This window comes from Bos javanicus, chromosome 15, assembly GCF_032452875.1.
Source record: "Bos javanicus breed banteng chromosome 15, ARS-OSU_banteng_1.0, whole genome shotgun sequence".
Classification (NCBI taxonomy): Eukaryota; Metazoa; Chordata; class Mammalia; order Artiodactyla; family Bovidae; genus Bos; species Bos javanicus.
The window spans coordinates 75195887-75223509 of record NC_083882.1 but is presented as its reverse complement, the minus strand read 5'-3'; the positions used below and the strand labels follow the sequence as shown (position 1 = coordinate 75223509).

Here is a 27623-nt window from a genome sequence, read left to right as displayed (position 1 = left end):
TAAGATGTTATGGAAAAACCTGGATGAACTTTTTGGCCAACACAACACATCCCTTCCTCTCTCTTTCCATTTATCCCTCCCTCCATCCATCCACCCATCTACTCTGAGCTGGGTGCTGTGTTAGGGAATAGAGATGCAAATAAGCATGAACTCACACTTGGGTGGTGGTCGGGGTAGGAGATTGGAGGGGGCAAGGGAAGGGCTGACAATAGGGCTGGGGACCACAGGAAGGAGGACAAACTCCCCTGGGGTAACTCCACTGGGGGCAGTTGGGGAGCCTTTAGTTGGGAAGGGGATGGTGCAGGGGAGTAGGTTGGGAGGGAGTGTAGAGGTGGCGATGGGCAGATGGGAAGGAAGGCAGGAAAAGGGGCCTCCCTCCTGGAGCTCTCGGAGGCCCTGGGAGCTGGTACTCTGCCCTAAACATAAACGTGTGGAAAGTTCTTCAGCCACCTTCCTTGGTATCTGCTGTATGGCTTTGGGCTACACGGTTACATGCATGAGCTCATTAGATGCCAAGAACAAGCCTAGGAAGTAGATATCTTACCATCGCCCTCATTTTAAATGGAAACTGAGACCCGGAGAAGGAAGCGACTTGTCCAGCATCACACAGCCAGTAAGTTACGGACCAGGGATCCACATGCAGGAATCAGAATCAAAACTAGCCTTCGTGGACAGGGCTGTACATCCACCCATGTGATTATGGTGAGTCCTCATGACAGCCTTGGAAGGTGGATTATTGCCCCATTTTATAGAAGGAAGTTGAGCCTTAGAAATTTAAGTGGCGAAGCTGAGTATCCTCCTGAGATTTCTAGGCTCTTTCTCCTAGAAACTCCAGGCAAGATGTTAGAAAAGCTGTGTTGGGGGCAGGAGTTGGGAAGAGGCCAGAAACCAGCCCCATCTGAGCAGTGAGGGGTCCCCTGAGATTGGCCCTGGGGGTGTGGGGAAGGGAGGACATTGTCACTACCAGGTAGGAGCCTGCTACCCAGGTGGACATCTGCGGTGAGAAACCCCCGGGTCTAGGCAGGGGCCAAGGACGTTTGGGCTGGAACTCTGTCCCTGGGTGGCTTACTGGGCAAGATGAAGCCAACTTCAGTTCCCCTTAAAACTCAGGTTTCTGCAGCCTTAAGAAGGGGAGCTCTAAAGTCTAGTTCAGGGGTTGCATCCCACGCCTGACCTCAGGGCTCAGGGAAGCAGAAATGGGTCATAGTTTTCTCTTATCCCTGTCCTTCCCCTGCCCCATCCCAGCCTGTGTGCCAATATCACTGTTTTCTGCCCAGCATCTCAGGCTGGTGGTTGTTCTGGGTGTGATGTGACCCACCTTCCTCTGGACACTGAGGCTGGGAGGAAGGCCTGGGTGATGCAGAAGGCACCCCCCACCCCAGGGGCAGGGAGGAGGTGTTGATCTCTGCATGCATCTCTGACATCTCCTGCCCTCCTCTTTGCCAGGATGCCCCCTCCCCAGCTGTTTTCTGACACAGTGGAGATCTGCTCTAAGGGGAAAGGATGGCCTGGGAGAGGCCCGCCCCGCTCAGCCATCACCACTGCCTCTGCATAGCCTGGGACGGCCCCTGCCTCGGCCAGCTCCCTGGAGGCCTTCGGAAAGGCACTGCCCTCCCTGAGATGCTGGGTTCTCCTCTGAAAACTGTGATTCTCAACTTTGAAGCCGGAGGTGGTTGTAAGAATTTGTGCAGTGAAGCACATGGAATGAAGTGATATGACATGAAAACACGTGGAGAACTGCAAAGCCCTGCTCCCAGGAGGAGTTATTATCAGCATTCTCATATATTGAAAATAGGTGGATGCCCAGACCGTGTTCTCCAGTTATCCATGGAGGTAGGTGTGGGGCAGACCATGGACATCTGGCTTGGTCAGGAGGGATATATATATATATATATCTATATATATATATCTATATATATATATCTTTCCTCTTAGTTGCCCCAAAGTCAACTTTGTTGCTCCAATTTTGTGGTAACTGAACCTCATAATAACTGGTAGTATTGAGCATTTACCATGTATCAGACTCTGCTAAGCATTTCTCCCACATTCTTTTATTCAGTCTTCATATAGAAGGTGGGTATCATTGTTAACCCATTTTACAGATGAGGAAACTGAGGCTCAGAGGATATAATTAACTGGCCTGGAATTTTAATCACATGTTTAGTAAGACTTGGCTATGAGTCAAGCCTAAGTCTGCTAGACTCCAAACCAGAGCTTCCGATAAGGTCCATGGACTTGGCTTGCCAGAAAGAAGGAGTGCGATGCCTCTGTCTCCAAAGTTTCTAGCCCAGTGCCGTCAGCCCAGAGTCAGGCAACCAGGCGAGCGCATCCCAGGGACCGGCTAGCATCCTCCCCCGTGCCAGCTGCAGGCCTCTGGGGGATGACCCCGTGCTGCCATCCTGTGACAGATGGGAGCCCCGAGGCCCAGAGAGGGGCAGACACGGGGCGAGGTCATGCAGCACTGCTGTGTTCTCCTCTGCAGGCGCCGGCCTGGGCCAGACAGCTTTATTCATCTTCCCGCTCCCACTGCCCCGAGACGGCCACTCAGTTCCATCTGCACGGAGCAGGCCCAGGAGCGGTTCTTTGATGAAGAAGAACAGCTCAGTTCATAAATCACTCCTTTTATTTTCACTGCCTCTAGCCCCCCGGGCGTGCTTTCTGGAGAGAGGGAAAAGAAAGCATGTGGACAGACAGGGCAAAACCCGCATCGGAGGAAGCAAAGGTAGGTCTGCTTTGGGCTGGTGGGAGCCAAGAAACGTCTTGTATTCACTCCTGCCAGGTGAGGGCCTGTGGTGCTGGATGGAGCCTCTGGGAGTCCCAGGGGACCAGCCTCACCTGGGTCTCAACCAGTGCCCTTGCCTCCAGCAAGCTGGGAGGCCTGGACCAGCCTCCTCATCACCTGAGCCTCCATGGATGGCTTCACCTCTGAGACGGGCATTCTCACACCTAACTCCCAGGCTCAGTGCGTGGATTCAAAGAGATAGTGTCGGTAAAAGCATTTTAGCGTTCCTTCCTTCCTGTGTGTTTATGCCAGCACTGGGCTGGGTCCAAGACACAGAGGCCAGCAGCTTCCCTCCTGCAAAGACTCGAGTCTACTGAGAATGAATAACCTGGTACTCAGAACTGTTAACAGCCACAGGGACCACGAGCATGCCGGGCAGGAAGGGAAACTAGCACTGACTGACTGCCTTAGGGGTGACAGGGGGTGTGACAGGGGCAGCCTGGAAGCCTGGGGGCCCTGTGTGTGGGGAGCACACACGTTTTTGTTGGCAGGGACCAACATTTTTGAGCCTCTGCAGGGTATTGCGTCCTGGGCATTCACCTATAATGAGTGACCTTACTTGATCCTCCAAAGAGATCTGCAAATTAGATGAATTGCCATTGTTCCCTTTTACAGAAGAGGAAACTAAGGCCCCAGGGGGCTTGAAAACCCTTAGAGCCAGAACTGACTCAAGTCTGCCTGACTCTAGGACCCCTGTGTTCCTTCTTCAGGACATGGGACTCAGGCTTAGGGGAAAAAAAAAGGAAGGCAGTATTTCCCTGGCAGTCCAATCCCTTCGGGCCACAGGTTCGATCCCTGGTTAGGGAACGAGAGCCCATGTGCTGAGTCGTCTGGCCAAAAAAGAAAAAAACAAACGTAAGGACTTGGGGCTGAGACTTGCTGGAATAACAATGATGCTTGTCATCAGGTTCCAAGCCGAGGGGGGAGGAACTTATTTGCTCACTGGTGGTGCTTGCTGTGCTTCATCTCTAGACAGACGGTCTCATAAGCAATTGGCCCCAAATCCTGGCGTACTTGGTGAATGGCACAGACATGGGGACATGGACACAGCTGATGGGGGGTAACATCTAATTAGGCTCCTGGAGGCAGAGCCTGTGGTGGATGTAGCAGATCCTGAGTGACAGCCTTCCCCGCCCTGCACTCACTGACTCTTGAATGTTGAGGAAGCAGAGTGGCTGCAGCATCTTGGAGAGCACAGTCTCTGATCTGGGAGCTTAACCAGCTCTGGGCACTCTGTGTTCCTGCCACGAGCCCTCTGCTCTGCCTTCGGAGGATCTTCAGAGAAGGAAGCCTTAGTGACTCCAATTCTCTCTTTTCACACCAGGGGCATGTTGAGGCCCAGAGAGGGACAGGGTCTGGTCCAAAGTCACACAGCAGGGCCAGAACTAGGAACTCCTGATTTTAAGCCCCCTGCTCTGCCCACCTGGGGCTACTGGTAAAGAAGCCACCTGCTGATGTAAGAAATTTAAGAGATGTAGGTTTGATCCCTAGGTTGGGAAGATCCCCTGGAGAAGGAAATGGCTACCCACTCCAGTGTTCTTGCCTGGAGAATCCCATGGACAGAGGAGCCTGGCGGGCTGCAGTCCATGGGGTCGCAAAGAGTCGGACACCGCTGAAGAGACTTAGCAGCACACACACCCTTCCCATCATTCAAGGCAGCCTCCTGAGACTAACATCTTAATTTATTTTGACTTCAGAGAGCATTTTACACACACTATTTCTCAATCACCTGGGAGATAGGCACTCCTGCTTTATAGAAGAGGAAACTGAGGCCTGCAGAGATGAAACCCCTGGCCTGAGGTTGAGGAAATTTCTGGGGCAACAAAGCAGGATCCCCATCCTTCTGCCCTGGTCATCCTTCAGAGGCGTGGCCCGGGGACTTTGGGCGGTCGGTCCCCAGAGTGGCCCTTGCTACAATCCTTGTCTCCTGCCCCACGGACCTGACCTGGACTCAGAACCACAGAAGGCGCTCATCTCTGACAGTTCCTGGGACGGGGCCATGGCTCCATCTTCCTGCCTTTGCACTTGGGACAACTCCGTGCAAAGGCCTCTGGGAAGGCTCTGCACCCTCCACCAAAGGCAGGTAGACAGCCTGGCTGCTTCCGTGGGGTTCAGGAAGCGTCTGCCCCAGGGCCCGCGGGACGGGCAAAGAACGAACTCCCTCCCAGACAAACATTACTCTTGTGGTAATCTACATCAGAAAGCATTTCATTCACGTAGACTGTCTCTCATTCATTCTCCGTTTAGTGAGCACTGCAGGTCTCTGGAGTAACCCACAGCCCTGTGGGACGAGGTGCTGCGAAGTGTCACTGTGTCCCCAGACTCTGGCAGCCGTCTCCCCCATGTGGGTTTTCCCTGCCCAGCCTGGCTCACGTGTGGCTTCTGGTAACACCTCTGCTTCCCCTCCTTGAGTCCTCTTATTCTCTAGGGCACCTCCTGGAAGCTTGTATTAAACTTTGTGCTACCCAGAGCCTGCATCTAGTTAACTCTTCCTGTATATCTGGCCTTGAACTAACAGCATACAGATCCTCACAAGAGTCCTAGGAGGTGGGTCTGCTCCCCCACTGACCTGTGATTGAACCGGGCTCAGAGACAGTGAGCAGCCTGCCTTAGGGATTCCCCTGGCCTGATCCTAAAGTTAAGCTCTTTCCCCCCACCCCTGCATAAAATAAGATACATGGAATTAAACCAATTATATTAAATAATGTTATCAAAATATTTTCAAAATGTTTGTAATACGCAAATACCTCTTTATTAACTCATTAAATCCAAGACCTAGTGATAGGTTTGACAGCTATTGTAATTTCAAAAGATCTGCAACAGTTCAGGGGCGATGTGAAAATATCTGCTTCCACCTATTGATGACAATATTATGAGTACAGCTAATAATACTACAGCTTGTTGCCTGAGCTCACAGAGGACGAGATGGTCGGATGGTGTCACTGACTCAATGGACCTGAGTTTGAGCAAACTCTGGGAGATGGTGAAGGACAGGGAAGCCTGGTGTGCTGCAGTACACGGGGTCGAGAAGAGTTGGACACGACTGAGCGACTGAACGACAACAACAATAGTAAGAGGATATGCTCAATGTCAGGCAAATGTTAGTGAAAGTAAAGAGATAATGTTTCCCCCAAGCTCACCAGTTTCTCGAGTTCCATGTGATCTGTGGACCCTGGGACGGGAAGTCCTGTCTTAGACGTAGATCATCCCTGACAGTGACGCCCTCCCTGTCTGTAGCTCATTAATCCAGTTTGTTACTTCTGATCTCCATCCCCCCCGCGCCCCTCCCCCCCAGACAGAGGCTGCCCTCTCCCCTCAGCTCCTGCCCCCAGCAGAGGGGCAGCGAGTCCACAGCAGGAGCAGGTGGGACCGCAGGGGCAGGGCAGAGGCGGCGGGTGGGATGGAAGAATCAGAATCCTAAACTGACCATAGCTGAATGTGGCCGCCTTCCCGCTGGGAGCAGACCCAGCCAGCGGGGGTGGAAGGGGCGGCCAGGGAGCCAGCCTGTCTGAGAAGCCCCTGGGGAATTTGTTAATAAGCCCTCAAACTTCCAGGGTCCAGCCCTGAGATTTGGATTCTGCGTTTTCCAGGAGGGGCCTACCCCTAGGCCTTTCCTTTGGATCCATCCCTGGGGGCGTCTACACTGTCAGGTTCAAAGACCTCAAGGTGAGAGTCCCTCCTCCCCCCCAGCTCTATCCGGGATGCTGGGGCCCCAAGCCAGCTGAAAATCATGCTCCCCAAATCTAGAAGGGTATCGGTGCAACCAGCCAATGGCCGTCTTGACATAGATCATCCCTGGCAGTGACGCCCTCCCTGTCTGTAGCTCGTTAATCCAGTTTGTTACTGCTGATCTCCATCTCCCCCCGCGCCCCTCCTCCCCTCCCCCCTAGACAGAGGATGCCCTCTCCCCTCAGCCCCTGCCCCCAGCAGAGGGGCAGCAAGTCCACAGCAGGAGCAGGTGGGACCGCAGGGGCAGGGCAGAGGCGGGGGGCTGCCGTTCGATGCCCAGCGTCCCTCCTCCATCACCGTGGGCAGCCGCAGCCCAGGTTCCCCAACATGACCCAGCATCCAGCTCGTGGCTCCTGGCCTCCTCTGGGCCTCCTACTCGCTCCCTCCCCTTCACGGAGAAGCGGACAATGATTCCACACCACTGGCCTCTGACTGGGACTAGCCAGCACGTGTCTGGAGCGTCTGGAGTGGAGATGTTAATTCTTTGGAAATCCTCCTGCCTTTGGAGAGAGCCTGGGGCTGGGGTGGGAGGCAGCAGTGGGGTTTAAGAGGGGAGAAAATACAGGAAAGGAGGCGCTTTGAGGACTAGAGAGCAGAGTCCATGAGGAGGTCACAAGGAACTTGCAGGGCTGGCCTCATCCTCTCGGGCTTACTTCCTAAAGGGGCATCACGGGATGAGGTGGGGTGGGGAATGGGCCATTTTATGGGTGGCTGGTGCCTCCATGCCAGCTGGAAAGGGGGCTGCCATGAAAAGTGACTCAGAGTCACCCTCATCCCACAGCCGAGGAGATTGACATCCAGAGGGGGAGGGGACACAGCAGAGTCACGGCTGGATGGCACAGCCCAGGCTCCCAGCCTGGGTGCTCCCTGCCATATGCTGGGGGCCCGGTCTCAAAACACATCCCAGGCAGCTCCCAGGTAGACTCACACTGGGATTGGAGGGGACAGGGAACACTGGACACGTCCTCAGAATTTACCATCGCTGGCAGACCTTCCCATCAGATATAACCCTTTGGTGGCCAGGGCTGTGTCTCCCACTTTCTCGGAGTCCCCTTAGCGCAAACAGGGGTAGTTGATGTTCAGTCGCTAAGTCGTATCCAATTCTTTGAGACTCCATGGACCGTACCTTGCCAGGCTCCTCTGTCCATACGATTTCCCAGGTAAGAATACTGGAGTGGGTTGCCATTTCCTCCTCCAGGGGATCTTCCTGACCCAGGGATTGAACCTGCTTCTCCTGCATTGGCAGGCAGACTCTCTACCGCTGAGCCACCAGGGAAGCCCCGGGATGGAATATCATCAGTATAATAACTGCTCCTGCTTCACGTGGGCCAGAAGCCGTGCTGAACAATGTTCCAACATCACCTGAAATGAGTGAATTATCCCCAGGAGTACATGCAGACCCAGAGAAGGTAAGCTTCCCACGCTGGTCTAGCTGGAGCGGGCAGAACTGGGGTGCAGACCCCAATCCAGACAGCACGCCCACAAGGTGCAAACAAGTAAAGAGAACACGCTGGCAGGCGTGAGGCCTGGATTCACGTCCAGACTCTGGAAAACCGGGGAGAATCCTGCCCTGTCTCTGACCCTCCAGTCCTCTGGCTGATTCCCACGATGACTATGACGATCTCTGTAAGTCTCAGTGGGGCTCCGGAGCCCCCAGCCTGCCCTCCCTCTGACAGTTCTCTCTTCCCACATTTCATCCCCCTTCCGGCCAGAGCAGCAGGAGACCCTTTGAAAGACTTGGTAATCCATCCCAAAATATGCAGGACTGTTGCTGGGGCAACCTGGCTGCCACACAGCCCGGATTTAAATATTTAATGGCTCCTCGGGTATTAAGGGGTCCTGGGAACTGGGCAGGAAAGGGCACAGGTCTGAGCTGGGGTAAGGGGGTGGGGGAGCCCTGGCAGCTCCTGCCAGAACAGCACCCCCACCACAGGGGTCTTTGAAAAGACCCTGATGCTGGGAAAGATGGGAGGCGGGAGGAGAAGGGGACGACAGAGAATGAGATGGTTGGATGGCAGCACCGACTCGGTGGGCATGAGTTTGAGCAAGCTCCGGGGGTGGGTGATGGACAGGGAGGCCTGGTGTGCTGCAGTCCATGGGGTCGCAGAGAGTCAGACACGACTGAGTGACTGAACTGAACTGAAGTGTCTGGCGGGATAAGACAGAAGCCCAGGCAGAATTCTGCTGCAAGCAGGGGGAGGGGAGCGGGTGATGGAAGGGGAGGGGACGCTCTCTGTCACAGGTGGATTTTCTTTTCTTAAGTGCCGCAGTGCAGCGGACACTGAGCTAGTCTTACGCTCTCTCCTTTGAGGTCACTATAATCCTATGAGGCACGCATGCTATTGGTCCCAACTTACAAGTGAGAATGGGGATCAGAGAGGTGAAGTGACTCACCCAAGGCCACACAGCTGCCCTGAGAGGCACACTGGACCCCAAGGCCAGGTGGCTCCACAGCCAGTGCTCTTTCTGCTACATCTATCGGGAGGCAGGCTGGAAATCCTGCTGAAAGTTAATGCCTGTAACAGTTAAGAAAGGCAATGCCAAAGAATGCTCAAACTACCGCACAATTGCACTCATCTCACATGCTAGTAAAGTAATGCTCAAAATTCTCCAAGCCAGGCTTCAGCAATATGTGAACCATGAACTTACAGATGTTCAAGCTGGTTTTAGAAAAGGCAGAGGAATCAGAGATCAAATTGCCAACATCCGCTGGATCATGGAAAAAGCAAGAGAGTTCCAGAAAAACATCTATTTCTGCTTTATTGACTATGCCAAAGCCTTTGACTGTGTGGATCACAATAAACTGTGGAAAATTCTGAAGGAGATGGGAATACCAGACCACCTGACCTGCCTCTTGAGAAATCTGTATGCAGGTCAGGAAGCAACAGTTAGAACTGGACATAGAACAACAGACTGGTTCCAAATAAGAAAAGGAGTACGTCAAGGCTGCATATTATCACCCTGCTTATTTAACTTATATGAAGAGTACATCATGAGAAATGCTGGGCTGGAAGAAACACAAGCTGGAATCAAGATTGCCGGGAGAAATATCAATAACCTCAGATATGCAGATGACACCACCCTTATGGCAGAAAGCGAAGAGGAACTAAAAAGCCTCTTGATGAAAGTGAAAGTGGAGAGTGAAAAAGTTGGCTTAAAGCTCAACATTCAGAAAACTAAGATCATGGCATCTGGTCCCATCACTTCATGGGAAATAGATGGGGAAACAGTGGAAACAGTGTCAGACTTTATGTTTCTGGGCTCCAAAATCACTGCAGATGGTGACTGCAGCCATGAAATTAAAAGACGCTTACTCCTTGGAAGGAAAGTTATGACCAACCTAGACAGCATATTCAAAAGCAGAGACATTACTTTGCCAACAAAGATCCGTCTAGTCAAGGCTATGGTTTTTCCAGTGGTCATGTATGGATGTAAGAGTTGGACTGTGAAGAAAGCTGAGCATCGAAGAATTGATGCTTTTGAACTGTGGTGTTGGAGAAGACTCTTGAGAGTCCCTTGGACTGCAAGGAGATCCAACCAGTCCATTCTGAAGGAGATCAGCCCTGGAATTTCTTTGGAGGGAATGATGCTGAAGCTGAAACTCCAGTACTTTGGCCACCTCATGAGAAGAGTTGACTCATTGGAAAAGACCCTGATGCTGGGAGGGATTGGGGGCAAGAGGAGAAGGGGACGACAGAGGATGAGATGGCTGGATGGCATCACTGACTCGATGGACATGAGTCTGAGTGAACTCCAGGAGTTGGTGATGGACAGGGAGGCCTGGCGTGCTGCGATTCTTGAGGTCGCGAAGAGTCGGACACGACTGAGCGACTGAACTGAACTGAAAGTGTTTTCTACAGGCCGGGCACTGTGCTAAGGGCTGTACAGGCTCTAATGCGCTCAACTTTCACGACAGCCCTGTGAGGGAGGTGTTATTGCCCCCATTGTACAGATGTGGAAACTGAGGGCTTCAGAAGGGAGGTCAGACCCCAAGATCACAGGGACATGGGGAAGCCTCTATTCTGGCCTCAGCGGGACACTCCGGAGCCGGTGTCCTTCATCTAGTTCTTAGCCCAAATTTAGAACGATGTATAACAAAAACAACAACAAATAAAGAAAAATCAAATTCAAAATGCCTTTTCACCCTGGTGCTTTGTCCATGTCCCCCCAAGATGGTAGGATGGCAAGAGGAAATTCTTCTAACCATTCAGCAATGAAGATGAGTCACCTTGAGGTTTTTTGGCTTCAGTCACTTTCTCTACACATAAAACATGGGCACACAGACAACAATGTAGACAGCCTTGGAGACACACAGACGCACACTAAGACAAAAGTACAAGACACGGACCCATGGACAAATGTGGGTGCACACACAGGCACAAGCACCGGCGCGCACGCACACACACACACACACACACACACACACACAGATGGACTCTGGTCGCTTTCCTCCTGATTGAATTAACTCGAGTGTCAGGAAAGGGAAAAGACATCCAAAATCATTTGGCCAATGCCTCTGCCAACCTCAAGGCTATTTTAAATAGCCAAACTGATCTGATCTTATTTTTAAAGCTCTTCAGGAAGGAGGACAAATCCCATAACCTCATTCTGATGTCTCCCCCTTAAGTAGGGAAGTTTTCCTGACATCTAACCAAATTCCTGCTTTAGATGGTAAAGAATCTGCCTGTGAATGCAAGAGACCCAGGTTTGATCCCTGGGGAAGATCCTCTGGAGGAGGAAATGGCAACCCACTCCAGTATTCTTGCCTGGAGAATTCCCTGGACAGAGGTTCCTGGTGGGCTACAGTCCATGGGGACAAAGAGTCAGACACGACTGAGTGATTAACACTTTCACTTTTACATTAATCACAAAGCAACTTTTACCATCAATACCCTGCTTTACAGCTCCCAAAGCCCTCCTGTATTTATGTTCTTGTTTAACCCTCACAGCCGTCCAGCAAGGCAAGCAGAGCAGAGATGATTATAGTAGTTTATGGCGAGTGTGGCCCAGAGAAGTTAAGGAGCTTGCCTGTGGTGACACAGTCCCTGTTGAAGCTGGGCTGCAACCCAGATGTAGAATGTTGGTTTCACGGCTCCTCGAACTACGCCAGGTGCTGCCAGCGTCCCACCATTTTCGCTTTGTCTTCTCCTCTCAGCCTCTGAGCTTCCTTGGACCTGAGCCTGCCAGCGAGGGGACCACACGGCACCTGGCTTGCCTCCCTTTTGCCTGAGTGATGCCTGCATGCGGCGTAGGGGTGGGGGCCTCTCACAGTTGGGTGATCCCAACAAGCTCCTCCACCCAGAGGCAAACAGCACGCTCCCTCCCGAGACAGCAGTCTTCCTGTGCTGAAAGCAGGCTGGTGAAGCTGCCGGCTCCTCCTCTGAGCATCCTTCATCCCATGGAAGGCTCCTCCAACTCCCCAGGGACCAGGACTTGTCACCGGAGATGGAGCCAAGCTGCACCCAAGCCTCACACCCACCAAGCGCACGGCCCCACTTACATTCACTCGGTAGTAAATATTAGAGACACCCGGTCTTCTTAGGGCAACTGCAATGATTCTAGTCATCTGGCCTGATTTAGGGAGGGCCACAACCCCTTCCCATTAGAGGAATGACTACAGGTATTTGGAGTTCAAGTTATGGAGGGAAAGCAACGGAGAAGTAGAGGGCTCATGACAAAGAGTCCTGGCTGGCTTGAGAAGATCCTGAGAGGAAATGAATCAAGGGAAGATCCGGGCTGGGGCCTGAGAAGAGGAGGAAGCGGGAGGCAGAGAGATCTGCATTCTTTCCTCCCCATAAAAAATCATCCCAGCTGTGCCTAGGAGCCCTAAAGGAAGATGTGGGCAGGATGGGGCAGGGCTTAGATGGAGACAGGCGCAGGCTCAGGCAAATCCACAGCTCCAGTGGATGTAAGGATCAAAAGTCCAGGGTTCTGAAATCAAATCCCGTTTGGGATTTCACGGCCACCAGCTAGCTCTGTGGCTGGACCAGTCCCCTCTCACTCTGGCTTAGGTTCTGTGTACCAGGCTTCCCTCTGTCTCTCCGTCTTGAGTCTCATTTCTCTGCTCTGTCTGCGCTCTCTCCCCTCTCTGAATGTATGAGAGCACGAGTGTGCTCACACACACAAACACTGTGACCCCTTCCTGCAGGGGTGGAAGGCTGCCTGCTGTTGGTGGCTAGATCTCTTTCCTCTTAAAGCCCACCTCCCTGGGGGCCTGGACGGAAATCCCCTAGCCCTGCCCTGGGACTGTGACCCCCAGCGGGTGGCAGCCACGTTTAATTTAGAGGCTCTGCATGTGTGAGCCGTTGTGCACAAGCCTGCTTGCCCAAGGCAGCCCGAGGACTGCCGGGGCCCTGCTGGGAGCTGGGGGCCTGGGGAGCCTCCTTGCTGGGAAAAGGAAGAACGCGGCAGGTGTTTCATTTCCCCCTGGCCGCCCACTAATTAAGAAAGAGGAAGACCCAGAGAGTTCAGGGGGCAAGCTGGGGTTTCCTCGAGACCCTGTGGGGGTGAGGAGGGGGCGGGGGTGCAGAACGGGCTTTAGGACGAGGCTGTCCTGGGCTGCCCTCTGAGCCTACCCCAGGTGCTCGTGTGACCTTGAACAGGCACCTCTGAGCCCCTCGAAGGTGACTCCAGAGCCCCTAGGGCCCCGGCCACCTGTGCAGACCTGGGTCACGTCCAGGCAGACATAGGCGGCAGGGCTATGCCGGGAGCTAAGGGACGTGTTGGCGAGATGGTTCTGCATTTGTCTCAGGCCATTACTCCACCAATTGCCCCTTCCTGGGTGTAATTCTGAACAGTAAATGTTATTGGAGGAGAAATCCTGTGGGGAAGTGGATCTTCTGTGCGTGAGTGCACAGTCGCTTCAGTCGTGTCTGACTCTTTTGTGACCCATGCACCGTAGCTCACTAGGCTCCTCTGTCCATGGAATTCTCCAGGCGAGAATACTGGAGTGGGCTGCCATGCCCTCCTCCAGGGGATCTTCCCGACTCAGGGATCAGACTTGAGTCTCTTATGTCTCCCGTGTTGGCAGGCGGGCTCTTCTGTGGAGGCCTCATATCGAACTTTCCAAGGTCAGTGTTCCAGGAGGAGGCAAGGAAAACCTGGATCCATAAACTGGGTGAAGCAACAGGGCGGGGATAAACCACCTCCGAGCTCCACCCTGGGGATGAAGGAAATACAGAGGTGCTTAGGACAGGGCCTGGCACAGAGTGGGGCCTCAGGGAAGGCCCACACGCATTGCCTGGCACTGGGTGGAGAACACAGATGTTCACAAACATCCCACTGGAGCTTTCTGATGCCTTGTTACTATCCTTAGCTGATGGAGGAGGAGACTAGGATGAAGACCCTGAAGGATTGGAGAGCAGTGGGAGAGAAGGGAGAGGGTTGGGGCTGCACTGCGTGAGCTCTAAGGCCCAGACCTGCACTTTCTCTCTGCTGCTTTTCAATCACGTCACACCCTGTTAGGTCATGTGTCCCTCCAAAATATGGATTTGGGGGTCCTTTGTTCAACTTCATCAGTGGCGCCCAAAGAGATCCTTTCTTCCCAGGTTTTTGTCCCCATCATGAGGTTACATGTGCCAAGCTGCTTCCGGAAGGGACTGGCCCTCAGGGGCAGTGGCAGAGGTCCAGAGGGTGGGAGGGGTCTGAGAAGCCAGGGTCTGGGGAGGAGGGTCCCTGCCCTCAGCAGTGGAACCAGTTCACCAGGAGAGAAAGAATAACAAGAACGTGTTGCACGTCCACAGAGCTGCAAGAGCCAGACATGGTTCTCATTGGCTTCCGCAGTCCCATGTAGATGCTCTTATTATCCCGTTTTCAGCTGGAACAACTGAGGCTCAGAGAGGTTAAGCCACTTGCTCGAGGATGCACAGCGAGAAAGCAGCAGGGCTGACTCCAGAGTCTGGGCCTGTAACAAAGGCCTGACGCTGCCCTTCTCCCATCTGTGATAGCAGCGGCCCCAGGCCTGCTGCAGGAAGCCTGACAGCCAGTGCCTTCAGCCTGCAGGCCCGTCCCTGAAGGGCCACTGGGCAAATGTGGGACCTGTCGTCTACTGTCCTCACACGGGGACGAATGGTGTCCTGGTGGACGGGGTCTCATGGAGGACTCCGTCACTTTCCCATCTTAGAGAAGGCCAAGCCTTGAGGGGGCCCCCGAGGTCCTAGAGTCTGTCCTTTTCATGGTACAGATGACGGCTCTGCGGACCTGCCCCCGGTCACACAGCATGTCCTGAAGAGCCTCAGCATTACGGGCTGGGCTTCAGCTTGGTCTTTCACCCTCCGCCGTTCACTTCCCAGGTCGCCTGTGGCTGGCTGCTGAGTCTCAGAGGGGACACTCAGGCTGACACCCCACTCCCAAAGGGTCTCAGGGAATGACTACTTCCCAGGTTCCATGCGCTTTGATTGCCCTTTCATTTGATCCTCACATCACTATTAGTATCCTCATTTATAGATGAGGGGATGGGATCCCTTCCCCAGGGTCACAGAGCTTGGAGGAAGAGAGGCTGTGGGCCTCTGCCCTGGGGCCACTGGCAGGGAGAAAGGGTCTCTGATTACCCACATGCTCAGCGCAGAACAGCTTCCAAAGCTCTGCCCAAGGGACCTGGAACCTGAGGCCGCCGGGCTGCCACACTCCCTGGCGTTCATGCCATCCATCTCGGAGTTCATTGGAGGAAGGGGACAAGGCTTATGAAGCTGCACCGCGATGGCCGCCCTGGGGGCACTTCTGGCACACACAGCATGGGGGTGCCTTGGGGTGGCCTGGTTATTTTTTTGGGGGGTGTTGGCCTTTTGATCCCACAGAGGTGGAGCCTCAGAGGCCTGGGGAGGAGGCAGAGATCTAAGGCAGGAGTCATCACCTCTCACCAGACCAGAGGGCCCGCCATGCATCCCTGCCCAGGGACAACGCATCCCCGAGTTTCCAGAGGACAAAGGGACACCTTCATCCTTCCCGCTGCCATTCTGGCCTCCAAGTACTAACGGCAGGGGACGAGAAGCAACCAGCACTGGTGAAGGAATCCTCTACCCCCGGGTCATTTATTGGGTTAGTCAAAAAGTGTGTTCAGGTTTTTTTTTTTTAACATTACACAAAACACTTGAATGAACCTTTTGGGCAGCCCCATACTTAGCAGAGTCGGACTCGACTGAGCGACTGAACTGAACTGAATACTTAGCCCCATCACATCCTCACACCAGCTTACAAGGCCCCCCTCCCCAAGCTCATCTTAGGCTACCTCCTCCTCCCTCACCCCACTCCAGTCAGCTCCAGTCACCCCAGTCTCTTCCGCATGGCAAGCACACATCGGCCTCAGGGCCTTTGCACCAGCTGGTCCTTCTGCCTGGGACTCTCCTGCTAATATTCTACACATTGTATTCCTTCACTTCATTCAGGTCTCTGATCAAATTCTGCAAGGAGATCTTCCCTGACCACTCCCAACTCTGTTCCCCAACAACCTAAAATAGTACCTCTCCCCAGTCACCATCACCGACTCAGTGGACGTGATAAGCAAACTCCAGGAGATGGTGAAGGACAGGGAAGCCTGGCGTGCTGCAGTCCACGGGGTTGAAACGAGTCACACATGACTGAGTGACTGAACAAGAACAACCAGTCAGCATCTATCTCCTTGTTGACACTTATCTCCAACAAAGTTCTCTTTCAGTTATTTGTCTTCTGTCCCTTTCCCCTGAATGCAGGAAGGCAGCAACCTTGTTCATCTGCTTCATTGCTGAATCCCAGCCTCTGATACAGTACCTGCCACAGAAGGAGTGCTCAGGGGACGTCTGAAGAAGGAAGGAAACAAGGGAGAGGCAAGGAGGAATAAATCTCTGTGTGGGCCTCTTTCACACGATTCTGATTTGACTCTTGCTGAAACAGTATCGGAAGACACAGGACCAGTTACATAATTTGTGAGGCCCAGTGAAAATGAGGGTGTCTCATTCAAAAGTTATTATGACTTACAAGGTGGCAACAGAATAGTATTAAACCAAGCGCAGGGCTCTGGGCCACTGCCCAGGTCGCATATTTGAAGCTGGCCCTGAGGTGGTGTTCTTACCATTCCCCTAGTGCTGCTCAGAGATGGGAGGGTCAGAGAGGTATGGTGACTTGTCCAACATCATACAGCACTGTGCTATGGCTTAGAAACTCACAAACTCTCCTCTCCTTGGTTCTTTCAGTGGCTATGGAAGGAATCCTGTTATCCCCATACATCTGCAAATCAGGGGAGCCAGCCCAGAGAAGAAGGTAGGAGAGCAAAATTCCCTGTAAATCTATTTCACCTAACATATTCATGTCATATATATATATTTTTTTCATTCGACTGCAAAGTATATCCACAGTTGTTTTAATAAAAAGATAAGGTATTATCTTCCAAATCTTTGAGTGCATTGATGTTCCATCAGGACACGCAGAGCTGGCCCTGAGACTCTGCGCAACCCCTGGCTTGGGGAGGAATACCCCAGGTGCTGAGGGTACCCACACCTCAGCTGAAAAAGCCCCTCCGTAGACGATCCTCGCACGGGTGCAACCGTGCACACTGCACGAGCATGTTAGTTTCAGCTCCTCACTCCTCGTCTCTCTCCTGCTTGGTCCAGAGGAAACCTCTTCCAGGATGGCCCCAGACCCAGATGGCAAGCAGTCTTGCACAGATCTCCTTTTCACAACAGAGAACAGGGGATGGGGTGGGGTGGTGGGGAGAACCTTCCCTCCTGGGGAAATACGCCTCGGCCTGTTAACAGTGAGAGGAGAGCGTTATTACCCTGCTCAGCCAGCCAGCTTCACTCGCTGTGCTAATTGGAACGTGTAATGGTTTGTTAATACGGTCTAATCTGGGGAGCCCGGCTCAGAGGGGTCTCTGTGATGGGGGTATGGCGTGGGGGTGGGGGCTTCTGAGGGTACTGCCAAGAAGGGCTGGGAGTGTGCCTGTGGTGCCTGCTTTGCAAAATGATGTCTTAATCCAGCATCCAAATCCAGCAGCACAACTTGCGATCTTGGGCTGCTGCGGTTGTGTGCGTGTGTGTACCTGCGGTTGTGTGTGTGTGTACCTGCGGTTGTGTGCGTGTGTGTACCTGCGGTTGTGTGCGTGTGTACCTGTGTGCACGTGCATGTGTGTGTGCACAGTGGATACGATGGCTGGCGGGTGTGTACACGCACGGTGCCGGGTATAGGACTAAGAGGTGGGGGGAGAGGAGAGAATTTAGCTGCATCACACCTAAAGGCAGGACGCAGCCCTCTAGTTTCGACAACGCAAACAAAGACATCTATTTTCCCATGACTGGCTCACCCAGCCCCTATTAACACTAATTAGGAGGACTGGGAATTCCCCATAACTTCATAATTACTGTTAACAGATTTCACAGGGGCCGTGAAGGAAATGGAACACCCCATCCTATATTCACAGCCCAGGTGACGATGGTTCATGTGGTCACTGCGTCCCCCTGCTCCAGCCACAAGGCTCTGCGATTCCCCCCAGGGACCCCAGGTGCCCAGACTGCCCGATATGATAGGATACTGGAGGTGGGGGTGGCACCAAGGTCTCCGTCAGGACTGTTTCAGTCGTGCCAAGTAGACAGAGTGCCCTGGGTGAGGCCTCTGGGGAAAATTCTCTGGTGTTGGGAGCTGGGAGAAATGAGGCAGGAGTCCAGGGAAGATGGGGTGCTACTCGGGAAGAGACTTCAAGTTTGGCCTTGGACCTGGAGGTCGAGGAACGAACAGACCAGCCCGTGCTGATGCTGACCGACCACTGCCAGCTCAGGCCATGTGTCCTGAGTACAGGCCCCCCGGCCCCGCCCCTCCTGCCCCTCTCTTAGCTCCAAGTCCATTAAGATGAACCATATTTTAAAGGTGGCGCTGAAGAGTTGGCAAGATCACAGCAGTGACCTCACAGTGTCATTAGGCCCCCTCCCCAGGCTGCAGCCAGACGGCTTAGGAAACCACAGTTGAGCCATGCCGGGACCTCTCAGCTGCTTGGCGGTGGGAGGGCCACTTCTGCCAGCTGACAGAGGCAGGGGCATCCCAGCAACCGCAGTTGCTGGTCCTCGTGACGAGCCCCATCTGTGCTCACGAGACCCTCGCCTGGCCTCCCCGCCTCGGCCCCGGTGGTCCCGCTGCAGGCCCTGCGCCGAGTGGGGTCGTGGGGGCAGGCGCCAGCGCTGTCCCCCTCGCCCGAGTGTCTGCCTGGGCGTCCGCCCCTCACCCCGGCTGTGACCTACCCAGCCCCCACGCCCGGGAAATGCTGTCGCTCTGTGCAGGGCTTGGGTTCTGGCTCCAGTTCCAGAGGACAGGTCTTTGTTCTTTCCCTGTCTGCCCAGACTCTGAGATTCTCCATTTATTAGTGAGTTTAAAGGCCCCTTACTTAACCATATTAAAAAGCGCTGAAACAGTATCAAACATAAACTGCCTCTTAGTGACTTTTTCTTTTATTCTTTATATTCAGTGACTTTTTTTTTTCTTACTAGGAGCATGTATTATTCACCTAATTAAAACAAATCATTGCAAAGGGGCCATTTCCTCCACACTCTGAAGCTGCTGGGTCTTTGTGAGTGTTGCAGCCTGGGCTTGGAATAGCTTTTCTTTCCTTGTCCGCCTAGAGAAATTCTCACCCTTCAATGCCCTGCTTGATGGCTCCTCACCACGAAGCTTTCCTTGATTTCTCCAGCATTGGCAGAGTTCTCTTCAGTTTTTTTTAAAATTTTATTGAAATATAGTTAATTTACAATGTTGTGTTAATTTCTGCTATACAGCAAAGTCATCCAGTTATGCATACATATTTATTGTTGAGTCGCTCAGGTTTATCACAGGATATGAATGCCGTTCCCTGTGTCATACAGTAGGGCCTTGTTGTTGGCCCATCTTGTAGACATTAGTTTGGCTTTGCCGGGGGCTCAGCTGGTATAGAATCCTCCTGCAATGTAGGAGACCTGGGTTCGATCCCTTGGCTAGGAAGATCCCCTGGAGGAGAGAACAGCCACCCACTCCAGTATTCTGGCCTGGAGAACTCCATGGACTGTATAGTCCATGGGGTCGCATAGAGTCGGACACGTCTGAACGACTTTCACTTTCACACATTATTTGCATCTGCTAACCTTCTGTTTACTTCTGAGACCCTCGTTTTGGAGATAAGAGGATGAGGCCCAGAGAGGGGCAGGGGTCTCCCCACCAGTCTCACAGCTAGGTCACGGGCGCTGAGGTTACACCCGGACCCAGAAGGGCTCCTCTTACAGCAGGGGTGGGGGAGGTGGGGAGGGAGGTCAGTGCAGACCCTGCTTCATTCTCAGTCCCCCATCCTTCCCGGAGCCAGAGCCTGCCCCGTCTGAGCTGGCCTTGACCTCCAGCTTTGTTCTCCTCGGGAATGAGCCAGGGTGCTCTTCTCCCTGCCTCCAGGGGCACAAATCAGCGAAGCCCGGGATGAGGAGCAGAGAATGGGCTGGTTGTTGTTCCACAAAGGGGATGGGAGACAGGAAGCACTGGGGCCTCTCCTCCTGCTCTGGACCCTGAGGCTGTGTCTGAAAGGCCACCTCTTCCAGGGCCCCCCTGCCCACCCGGCTCCTGCCCTGGGCCCCTCCCTGGCTCAGTGGCTAGAGGCCAGGCTCACACAAGGCCATGCCTTCATTGCCTTGAGTATGCATCTCAGCTTTACCACTGAAAAAAAGCTGGGAGTTCACCTATCTGAGGTTCTTATACCAGTGCTAGGTGCTAAGGTACTTAAGTCACGTCTGACTCTTCGGGACCCTATGAACTGTAGCCTGTCAGGCTCCCGTGTCCATGGGCTTCTCCAGGCAAGAATACTGGAGTGGGTTCCCATTTCCTCCTCCAGGGGATCTTCCTGACCCAGGGATCAACCCCACGTCTCTTGCATCTCCCGCATAGGCAGGTGGGTTCTTTACCAGTAGCACCATCTTACTTCTGAAAGCAGCCCACTGTTTATTAAGCCGCCGGGATCGGGGGCCCTGGTGAGGTGTTTCATAGACACTGCCTCATCCTGACCACACTCTGAAGAAGCTATTAGCACTCCCATTGTATGGGTGAAAAATTGAGGTTCACGGGAAATGAAGTCAGTCCCCTTGGGTCAAGAGTTAGAAAGTAACTGAGCTGGGACTTGAGTCTGGATCTATTTGGGGGTCAATAAGCCCAACTCCCAAGGTAGTTTCACGGATTGGAGGAGATAATTACACAGGCCAACTGCTCTGCAGATAATAACACACTGAACATTATAGCTTCTTCTCATTTTCTTTTCATAATGAGTGCAAACACTGCGGGGAACTGGCTTGTGGAACCCGCCCAGCGGATGGTGGGTGGGGAGGCGAGACATCTGGGGACCTGGCAGGGCCTGGCAGACCTCCTGGCGACCCCAATCCCTCGAAGCCCCAGGGCCCAGACTCGCCCTGAGACAGAGTACTGTTTGAGAGTAAATATTATTTTACCCTCCAGCTTAATCCAGACCAAGCTTATCTTTCCCACTCAAAAACCCACAGCCCAGAGGAAGTTAAGCGCTTTGCTGCTCTCCTAATTGCAGGCTTGCAGCTCTGCTTGGGGACACTGGTTCCCTGGAAAAACCCGGTAAGTGGTCTGGTATTTGGCTGTGGCATCAGAGAGGCTGGCTCTGGGCTGGGCTGTCTGGCTTTCAGGCCCACGTTGGGGTGGGGGAGCCCTACGGGGGACAATGTAGGCTGCAATACAGGGGCTGGTTCCTGGGGTCCCCGTTTCCCATGGATCCCAGAACCACCGCAGACCTGGCTACAGTGGGGATGAGGAAGTGAATCCTGCCCTTCTGTTTGATGCCAAGTCTCAATTGGCTGGAAAAGCGAAATGGGTCAGTGGGCCACCAGACCCCCTTCTCTTTCAGTTACCATGTCTGTTTCCCTTCTGCCAAGAGAAAGACCTCTGAAGTGTGGATAGAACTGGTTCTTGTTCAGACCAAAAGCTCTGACACCCTCCACCAGCAGTTTCTCTAAAAACAGGCCACCAGAGGGCAGGGGTCCAGTCTACTGAAGGAAGGGAATCTTCAAGGGGTTCAAGGAAGAGCCTGGGTCCAACCCAGCCAGGTCAACCCACCCAGGCACCAAATGTCCAATTAGTTCTCCGGCTGCTTCTCATCTCACTGTTTTCCTCTTTCTCCCCTGGCTGTTTCTAGAAAGATACCTGGGAAGAGAAGTGATTAGTGTCCAGGCTTTGCAGTCAAGACAGACTTGGATACAAAGGTTTTCCCTGTTTCCATCAGGTGACCTGGGGCAACTTGGCTGCCTTCTCTGTGCCTCGGTTTGCTTGTCTGTGTAATGGGGTGACCATATGACCACCCACAGTGTTGTAGGGAGGACTATGTGAGGTCATGAGTGTACAGCTCTTAGCCCAGTACCTGACAAAGGCAGCTCTCAGTTGACTCTGCCCAGGATGAAAAAAAGGCAGAGGTACCAAGACTTTCCTGGGGCCAGATGGGCTCTTCCACTCAAAAAACCACCCTCTTCCCCATACCCGGGGTACCTAGCTCCCATCTCTGCACAGAGGTGGAGGAGTTGGGGACAGAACTGGCACTGGTTGAGGAACCATTGTGTGCCCTGCACTGAGCTCCTCTCATCTGCTTTCTACAGATGAGGAAACCAAGGAAATCCCGTGGTACAAAGGAGTTTTCCCCGGAGCTCACGGCACCTGTGGGGAAGCAGGACCGTGTTCTCGTGCTTTTATACAGGGCTCTCCCCTACCCACTCGGCTCCTCGAGCCCCCCATGAAATAGCGGAGAGTATCAGTCCTACTCCACAGGCACGAACTGGAGGCCCAGGCAAGTCTCCCAGCTGGCCGGGAGCAGTGAGTGGGGCTGGGATGAACCCAGCGGTACCAGTCTGGCCAGGTTCAGCTCATAGGAGTCCCTGGAGGGGCCAGTGCTGGTGTCCATGAGTGCAGCGTGCAGCCCCCCGCCCCCGACAGTCACAGCCCTGCGTGATGCCGCTGCTTGGAGGGCCTGGAGGAGCAGCGCCTGCGTATCCAGGCAACAGGTGCATCCTTGGTCGTCCCCAAGTCACAGGTCTGCACATCAGGACAGTGCTCCCTGCAGACCTCCCGGAGGGCTCATTTTCAGCTTTCCAGAAGGAAATAGACCCTAAAGAATCCAGACTCCTTGAATCCCCCAGGCTTCTGGAGGCAGAGGGCTTCTAGCCACATCTCCTTAGATGTTCCACCTTGTTTAAGTCTTGTAAAGGGCTTCCTAGGTGGCGGTAGTGTTAAAGAATCCACTTGCTAATGCAGGAGACATAAGAGATACGGATTCTATCCCTAGGTTGGGAAGATTCCCAGGAGAAGGAAATGGCAACCCACTCCAGCATTCTTGCCTGGAGAATCCCATGGACAGATAAGCCTGGCAGGCTACAGTCCATAGGGTCACAGAGAGTTGGACATGACTAAAGTGACTTGGCACAAGTCTTGTAAATGCATATCCAGGTATAGATCTTTCCATGTTTCCTTTTCCCCCCATCAAAAAGTTTGCCTACTCTGAGTCTGCATATTCTTCTTTCTGAAAACATAAAGAGTAGGGCTAGGGGATGCCAGAGATGACACACAATCCTCAGGGTTGTCACAGAATCCCCAGGGTTCAAAACATCTGGAACCCTCAGAAGCTGCCACAGTGATCCTGCGAGTGTCCAGATCCCTGGGCTGTGAAACTGTGCTGACCACACAGGTCCCCTGAGTGCCAGAAAAAATTGAGGGGCTACCATATAATTCTCTGAACCAGTATGGAACATCTAGGTTTCAATGGAGTGGGGGGGATGCAGCTGGGCTGCTCCAGGGTGCCTAGGCGATATCAGAGACCCTGGGCTACCAAAGCACCACTGGAATATCTTAAAATGGAAATGATCAGCTTATGGATCTTCCAACAACCCACAACTTCACACTCTCATTTCCAGCTCTGTATTCAGGATATGTTCTTTCTGATCTCAGTTTAAATGTTTCTTCTTCCAGGAAGCCCTCCCTGGTGTCTCCCTGGGCCTTGCTAGGTACCACAGCACAGATGTGATGTTATGAGCTCCATGACAGCTCCCTGGGTTTGCCCTATTGGAGCACTCGGCACACAGTACTGCCACTACCTGCCCTCGGGTCTGTCTCCTCCACCAGCCTGAGAATTCCTGGAGTTCAGCGACTGAGTTCTCAGCATGGTCAGATTACCCTTAACGAATCTGTTGTTATTATTGTTTAGCTGCTAAGTCATGCCCGACTCTTTTGTGACCCCATGAACTCCAGCCCACTAGGCTCCTCTCTCCATGGAATTTCCCAGGCAAGAATACTGGAGTGGGTTGCCATTTCCTTCTCCAAGGGATCTTCCCAACCCAGGGATTGAACCTGTGTCTTCTGCATTGACAGGCCGATTCTTTACCACTGAGCCACCAAGGAAGCTTAATAAATACTATTCAAATAAACAATGGCATCAATGCTATTAACCTACTGGGCACTTGATGGCTGTATGACCTGGGGCCAGTCACTTCACCTCTCTGTGGCTCCGTCTCTTCACTGCACAATTGGGGTACTAAGAATATCTGTCTCACAAGGCTGACATGAAGCTTACATCCGCTCTATAAAACACTTCGATGGAGCCTGGTATAGAAGCATGATATAAATAGATGCTGCTTTTTTTTTTCTCTTTTAAACCTTTTTTATGGTGATAACCACCCACTCCAGTATCCTTGCCTGGAGAATTCCCATGGACAGAGGAGCCTGGCAGGCTACAGTCCATAGAGTCGCAGAGAGTCAGACACGACTGAATGACTAAGCATAGCACTCACAGTACATGGTGATAACATTTAAGATTTACTCTTTTAAGAACTTCCAAGTATACAATAGAGTGTGGTTACCTATAGTCACCACGTTGCTCATTACATCTGTTGAGTTCAATAATATAATAGGAAGTTTGTATCCTTTAACCAACACCTCCTCATTTTCCTGAACCACCACCACCAATCTGATCTCTAGTTCCAGGAGTTCAGCTACACTAGATTCCCCGTATCAGTGAGATCACACAGTATTTGTCTTTCTGACTTATTTCTCTTAGCATAATGCCTTCAAGGTTCATCCATGTTGTTTCAATGTTGAGATTTCCTTCTTTTTGGTGGCTGAATATAGATATCTATTATTATTGTGTCTACTTAGGTTTTCACAGAGTCTAGACGCGCAGCAAGGATATTGGATTCTCCCATCCCCTGTGTTTAATGCTAACGGCACCAACAGTAGTGTCCACAAACATCTCTTACCACATGCCGGGCACTGCTCTTAATGCTTTACACACATTCGCCCAGTGGATCTCATAGCAGCCCTCTGAGGTTGCTGCTTGTTATGGACTGAACTGTGTTCTCACACATTCATATGTTGCAGTCTTAATTCCCCCAGTGTGACTCTGTTTAGAGATATAGCCCTTAGGGAGGTGATTTAGGTTAAATGAGGCCATAAGGGTGGGGCCCTCATCCAACAGAATTAGTGTCTCTCTAAGAAGAGGAAGAGAACCCAGAGACTCCTCTCTCTCCTTTCTGGGCACACACAGAGCAAAGGCCACGTGAGGGCACAGTGAGAAAGTGGCCGTCTATAAGCCAGGAGGAGAGGCCTAGCATAAACTGAACTTCCTGCCACCTTGATCTTGGACTTGACCCTCTGGAACTGTGAGAAAACAAATGTCTTCTGTTTAAGCCCCCAGACTGTTCTATCCTGTTATGGCAGCTCTAGCTAACTAATATACTGTAATGTTATCCTTAATCTCATTTGATGCATGGACAGTGAGGCTTGGTGAACTTAAGGGGCTTGCCCCAAGGTCATACCTGGTGAGTGGCAAAGCTGGGCTGTGAACCAGGCATTGGCTACCAAGTCCACACTCTCCCTGAACCTGCCTCCAAGTTCAAGGGCAGGGGGCTGGGCATCCCAGAAGTAGGTGGCCAGGCCCGAGCAGCATGGACAGTCTATATCAAGGAGCATGGGTGGAGGAACAGGGCACATTTCGGCCAAGACTTTCAGGCTGTTTCCAAGACCTGCCTGCTATGCCCAGAATCTGAAGGCCGGTGGTAGGGAGAGGGGCTGACCGCATCCTATGTGACTACAAGCCGGCTGTGGCTACCGGGAGTCACCTTCAGCCTGGCCTAGAGCCAGAGCAGTTCTACAGTGGAAAAGGTTCCCAGGTCGGGTGGTAAGCTCCCTGTCCCCGAAGGTATTCAAGCACTGCTGTTCGACCTCTACTTACTGGTGATGTTTGGGGAAGAATGAACAGCAAGAAGATATTTTCATACAGTATGAACAGCAAGAGTAGATATTTTCAATAGTTCTCTCCAGCCTCAAGCAGCTGTGAAATATTAGAAGGGGCAGCAGTTAGAGGAGTCCCTGGAAAAAACACTTCCTGACCAGCTTTGCCTGTTAATTCTTGCTCATTTTCCAAGTCCCAACTCAGATATCACCTCCTCCAAGAAGTCTTCCTTAACTCTCCCTCCAACCTCCTCATGTCCAGGTTGGTGGCATGGGAGGGTCCTACCGGGGCTTCATAGGTGGTGCTAGTGGTAAAGAACCTGCCTCCCAATGCAGATGAAGGAGACTTGGCTTCGAGAAAACTTCCTCAAGGAGGGCATGGCAACCCACTCCAGTATTCTTGCCTGAGGACTCTCATGGACAAAATAGCCTGGCAGGCTACAGTCCATGGGGTTGCCAAGAATCAGACACAAGTGAAGCAACTTAGCACGCCCACACGCATGAGTCTAACTGGCAAAACTAGAAATGACATGTAACAATTGTAGGGAGACACAGTTCATCTTGATACAGTAATATGAATCTTCCATCTCTACGAAGTCAGAGAGGCCTAGGGTTTAAATCCTGGTGTCCGCCACTTCCTGCTTTTGGGGGAATGCCTCAATCCCTCTGAACTACAATTTCCTCAGCTGTAAAATGATTTCATCTCAGAGGATGAAACCAAAGATGAAAGATATCAATAATATCTGGCAATACAATATGGGGTATGGGCCACTGGCACTCGGCCTGTGATCAGGATATGCACATTTCCTTCCGTCTCTGGGAAGGCATAAGGTGGCGGAGGTAGTAAGCTGTCTGACACTGGGCGTATTCAAGCAGATGTCAGAGTTTGAGTGTTAGGATCGGGATCAGAGGAGTTCTTCTTTGCACTGAAATAAAGATTGTATTCAGCAGTGTCCTTATGAGTTCTTACAACTCTCTAAAAGCACACGTACGACTCGGCCTTGGCCGGCTATGCAAAGAGTGGACATGCTTTCCACCCACCTCCACCAGGCTATGAAAAGCAGGAGTCCACTCACAATGCATGATTCCCTTTACAAAAAATGTCCAGAAAAGGCAAAATTTACAGAGACAGAGGGTAGATTGGTTGTTGCCTGAGGCAGGGGGCGGGAATGGGGACTGACAGAAAATAGGAACCAGGTTTCTTTTGGAGGGTGATGGAAGTAGTCTAAAATTGGATTGTGGTGATGGTTATACAGCTTCATGAATTTACTACAAATCATTGAATCATACCCTTAAAGTGAGAGAGTTTTATGGTGCATAAATTGTGCCTCTATAAAGCCGTTAAAAACAAAGCCAAAACAGTCACCAATAAAATAGGATTCCAGAGGAACCAGTGCTGTGGTGGAGGGTGATGTCCACGCCCCACAGGAAGCATGGTGGGAGCAGGTTGAGGTCAGAGGTCAGAGGCCTGAGGTCACCTCCCGTCTCCTCGACCTGGGGCTTCGCCTGGGTACTTCCTTGTTATCTTTCGTTGGGTAAGATGCTTGGGTAAGATGCGAGGAAATGGAACAGGCCCACTGGCCAACCTCATCAAAAGCCTGCAGAGAACCTCAGGCGATGTGAGGAGGTGGGGTTCTGCAGAAGGGTGAGGAATCCCAAGTCCTGTAGGAGACTGGCCTCCCAGAAGGCTTCAGAGGCCAGTGCTGTGTGGCAGCTCAGAGCATCTTGTGGTTCTGGGTCTCTGAGTTAAGATAAAAGCCAATGATTTGGCCTGGCCTTGTCTTAAGCCACTGCTGGGTCCACTTGAGGGAGAAGACACAACCCATTATCTGCTGAGCACCTACTATGTGCTGGGGAGGGTGGGCATTCACCCTGTTGATGTGACTGGCTGGGGACCTGCAGACACACAGCGAAGTCT

The 27623-nt window shown here is 52.5% G+C and overlaps 1 protein-coding gene across 8 annotated transcripts in view; it reads right to left on the bottom strand.

Moving 5' to 3' along the window:
• The window catches only part of TSPAN18 (tetraspanin 18), a 216656-nt gene that overhangs the window by 40968 nt on the left and 148065 nt on the right, over positions 1–27623 (bottom strand). The gene's annotated exons all lie outside the window — the stretch shown is intronic.